The sequence below is a fragment of the Mastomys coucha genome, unplaced genomic scaffold (genome assembly GCF_008632895.1).
Source record: "Mastomys coucha isolate ucsf_1 unplaced genomic scaffold, UCSF_Mcou_1 pScaffold1, whole genome shotgun sequence".
NCBI lineage: Eukaryota > Metazoa > Chordata > Mammalia > Rodentia > Muridae > Mastomys > Mastomys coucha.
Window position 1 is genome coordinate 34097685 of NW_022196891.1, and position 4841 is coordinate 34102525.

Sequence of the window (4841 nt, forward strand, 5' to 3'; positions counted from 1 at the left end):
AGCTTTCCAAAGCAATTCATACAAAGAGATGACATGAACCTGTCCTTCTGGGCTGTCCTACATGCAGGAGACACATGCTGAAGCGAAGTCTACTGAGAAGTGAGGTGTGACACAGGGTGGGGGCACCATCTGGTACCTGCACAGGCAAGTGAAGAAAAATGAGATTCTCCTCTTTTACGTCATGCGTTTATAATTTTGTGACTCTAAATTGGAAGTCTGCATGTCACTCTACCTCAGTCCCAGTGCTTGGGATCAAAGCTAAGCCCTTGTACATGCTCCATCCTTACAGAATTAATACAAACAATTATAATAATGCATAATATAATTAATAATTATAATGATGTAAGAACACTTACCATCCATTGAGCAGCTATTGTATTCTGGGTTCTGATCATGTGGGAGTTCTGGTCCTGCCAACAATAGTGAGTGGGAGTAATTATCACCCACAGAAATGAAGAAACAGAAGTAACAAGTTGGAAGAGAAGCAGTTTGTGGTTAAGTGGCAGCTAGCAAAATGTCAGCTCTAGATTCTCATACGAGGTGTTTTGTGTTTCTTTTTTATTTTAATTTTAAAGTTTATTACTGTGTGTGTGTATGTGTGTGTGTATGTGTGTATTTGTGTGCATGTATGTGTGAGAGAAAGAGAAAGGAGGGAGGGGGAGAGATTGGACATGTGTACTATAAAGCATACGTGGAAGTCCGAGAACAAGTTCATGGAGTCGGCTCTCCTTTCCACCTTTACATAGTTTTGGGGAAGCAAACTCAGGACCTTTGCTTACTGAGCCACTTCAGTAGCTTTCGTGTTTATATTATTAAAGTTCTACAGTCCAATTTTGCAAGTTTTGAATGCTCTCATGTTTATAAAATAAAGTAAACTCATTATAGGATATTACAAAATACATTAAAAAGAGAGAAAAAGAAAACACAACCTGTAAACTTACCACAAGAAGCCACTCCTTACAGATCAGAGCATAATATTTTGAGTGTTTGGTGTCAAGCTATGGTCATGTTTTCTACACAACTGATAAGTACTTTTTGTGCCCAATGCATCTCTTTTCAGTTATCAACTGCAGTGGTAATTGGATAACATCATATTAATATTTTATTATCTTTTATGGTACATTTCCTTCATAATACAGGAACTCCTCTCCTTTTGTTGGGCTTTATATTTACAACTGTTTATATTAGGAGTGACTAATTCTGCATTAAATATCCTTTCTGCTAAAGCAAACTTGCTTCACAACTGATTTTTTTTTCCTTAGACAATATCACGAATTTACTTATTGGATTAAGGTGTGTGAATACTTGCAAGAATCTCATGAAAAGATACTAAACCATCCTGAAGTTTAGGCATGTTTAACCCTCTTGGGAAAATTTGAAGGGCCTCTCTTCTCAGCAACAAGTTAGTTCATCATACCTGACATGAACACATAGCTGCTTGTGTGTGCATGTGTGTGTGTATGCATGCATACTGCCTTCATGTGGGTATATGGGTATATGAATGTCTATCATTCATGGATAACTTGGAGCACTGGTCTTTTCTTTCCACCTTGAGATCAGCTCACTGTTGCTTTTCTCCTGTATCCCCCAGCTAGCTGCCTGTGGGCTTCTGGGTGTCTCCTGTCTCTGTTTCTGTCTCCCTGTATAGGTGCTGAACTCACATGTGCTTGCTCTAGGTGTTTGGCTTTGATGTGAGTTCCGGGAATGTAAACTCAGTTCTCCATACTTGCATGACAGTCCCTTTTATTCACTGATACAACTGTGCACACATCATTAATACCAAGGTCTCATGGGCACTGGGATCAGGAGCGCTGCTGCCATCAGATGAACTTAACAGTGCTGTGGCTACCCTCAGTAACGATGGTTGCTTGCTAGCTCTCAGAAATTGTGCTTCTACTTTCTCTATCCCTTACTCTCCTTTTGGAAAAAATAAAAATACCAATTTTCCCCCAGTGGAGGCTTGTTGCATTTAGCTTTTAGTTTCTTGGACCAAGTTGCCTTGGGTTAGATTTTAATTATTGTCTGCTTTCCTATTCATAGACAGGTTTGTAAAAAACAATCATTACATTTTTGCATCTAGAAAGTGAGGATTCTAACACCATCAGTATCATTTTATAAGGATTAAATGACTTAGTACATGCCATACAGTGTCTTAGGTACAAGGTTGCAATAAAAATATCAAACATTATTACCATGTTCTCACGTTGTAAAGACTAAGGGAACCGTCAGTCCAGTATTTATTCAGGTCAAGAGTGGCTCTTGATGATGGGTAAGACATAAAGCAACGGCAGTTAGGGCAGTGTGGGCAGCAGAACATCTGTGCCACCATAACCGGAGCAGAGTGAAGGAGACATGGGAGTCCTCTAGACATGCTTACAGCTGAGGTGCTATCCTCTAATTTCCTAACATTGATATAGTTCTTTTTTAATTTTCTATTTGTTTTTTTGTGAATTTCACATCATGCACCCCAATTCCACTCATCTCCTCCTCCCTTAATATCTGCCCTCTACCCTTGCAATCTTCCTACCTCCCACATAGGAAAAACATCTAATCGCTGAAGCTGTAGCGTGTCACATTGTGTCCCACACCATACCCTTTTGTCCACACTCCTTTGCTGGCAAATGTTCATTTCAATGGCTCATAGGCTGGTATGAGGCCTCTGGTCTTTGCTGCTCTATCAACACTGGATCCTCTCTAGGACTCCTCTGGGACATCCTGTTGTTGCTACATGCCTTGGAGATCCTATAGTTTTGGATCTGTAGGACTGACCCCTTAATGCACTCCAGACATTCATTGATGGGGCAGATGCTGGGGTGGTTCAATTTAAAGACCTGGATCTGGGCCTGAGGTGTATCTGAGCTGTTCAGTCCACTGACGCTCTACTCTCATGCACTGGGGGCCTGCTTACTGGCAACCCCTACAACCAGGACTAGTCTATCCTGCTGTCCAGGAGAGGTACAGGGCCCGCTCCCCAGAGCATTGCAGCCAGTGAGGGACATGGCCAGTTCTCGCATTCTCATGATCCCCAGACCATCTCTCCCACCTGCCATAGGTGTCAAGGAACCAGAGGTGGGAAGAGGGCTTCTCTCCCTTATCCTTGCCACAGCTCAGGGGCGGTTCTCCCATGCTCATGCTGTCAGGGTCGGCTCTACTGTGCTCCCTAGGTGAGGTGCAGGGCCTTCTTTCTTGAATGATGCATCGGATGAGGAGTGGGTCAGTTCAGGAGACTCTCATGACTCCAGGGCCAGCTATCCCGCCTACTGTAGATGGCGAGGGGTGAGAGGGGGCATCTCTTTCTTGCCAATGTCACTGCAAGGCAGACAAGAAGTGGGGCCAGCTCTCCTGTGTTCATACCCTCAGGGTCAGCTCACCTGAGCACCTGCCACCTGGGTTATCCCCACTGTGCTGCCCAGGTGAGAGGCAGGGCCTGCTCTCCAGAAGGCTGCAGGTGGTGAGAGGAGGGAGGGTATCTCTCCCTGGTCCTTGTCACCACATGGGACATGAGTGGTAAGGCCAGTTCACCCACAACTCCCAGCACACGTGGGGCTTTTACTGCTGAGTGCTGCAGCTGGTCAGCTCTCTTATTTTCTTGCGCCCAGGGCCAGCTCTACCCAGGTGAGGGGTGGGGCCGGTTCTGCTCAGCCTTCAGACATCAATATTCCCCAGACCAGGGAAGTCTGCTGGCCTTTGGTGGTAACAGACCCCTGATGCTGCAGGGCTACTGACTACGACATGGCCTCCCAGTGGCAGGACAAGCCAGGACCCCATTGCCCTAGGTGGCATCACTGGCTACTCATATAAGGCTGTCCCTCACTACCCTGGAGTCTCCAGTTCTGCCTCTCTTCATTGTGCCCATGTCCTTCTGTTTCTCTTTCTCTTCCATTTCTTCACCTTTTATTTGTTCCTCTTAGTGGTGCCTGGGGTCTCTGAGCATCTGGGGTTGTGTCAGGAGTGGTCTCAGGAGTGCTATACTCAGTTTGTGCATTATGGCACTGGGCAGGGCTCATCTCAGGCTTGGTCACCGCCCCGCTTCCCAGACCTGTGCAGCATAGAACTACTGGTCATCTTAGGCTTGCTCCCTATGTAGGCCCCATGGTACTTATCTGGTGGTCATCCGGGCCTCACTCTTCATAGGACCTAAGCCAGATGGCCCCATGCATGGCTTGTCTGTCTTGGGCTCACTCCCACTTGGGACCCTTGGCCCTAGATGGGGTTCTCCTAGTCTCTGACCTGAGAGCCCTTCCTGGTTTTCATGGTACTAGACTGGATAAGTTTTTTTTTTTCAAGGAATGTTAAGCAACGAATCATGCAGATGTTCACAGGTCAGAACACTGAGTATAGACATAGCCTCTCTCCTCTCTGCCTCCTAGTGCTGCACAAATGACACAGCAGCCACACCTCTAATGACTAGGGGCAGATGAAATAGTTCTTAAGGGAGTTACTGTCGCCTTCCCTTTATAAATAAACTAGAGAGGGGACAAAATACAGTGACGCACAACTAATGGACACAGAGTGAGAGACCTTGGAGCATGCAGCCCCAAATGGGATGTCTCCACTAAATCCCTCCCCTCAGGGCTCAGGGAACTCTGGGGAGGGAGAGAGATATAAGAGCCAGAGGGAATGGAGGGCACCAGGGAAACCAGGCCTTTGAAAGCCAGCAGGGACATTTAACAGATGAACTCACAGAGACTGTGTCAGCATGCATGCAAAGGACCTGCATAGGTCTAAGCCAGATGGGACCCTAGCACTGACAGGGGAAGTGGATGCATGCCCCCATTCCTAAACTGGAAGCTATCGCCAATTGTTATCCTCTGGCAAAGGAAAAAATAGTTTTCGCCAAT

At 45.9% G+C, this 4841-nt stretch overlaps 1 non-coding gene across 1 annotated transcript; it reads right to left on the reverse strand.

Moving 5' to 3' along the window:
• Positions 1-4288: 4288 nt before the first annotated feature.
• Positions 4289-4418, reverse strand: LOC116072205. Its single transcript, XR_004111356.1, has one exon. It is a non-coding gene; the product is annotated as a small nucleolar RNA SNORA17 (small nucleolar RNA).
• Between the last annotated feature and the right edge of the window lie 423 nt (positions 4419-4841).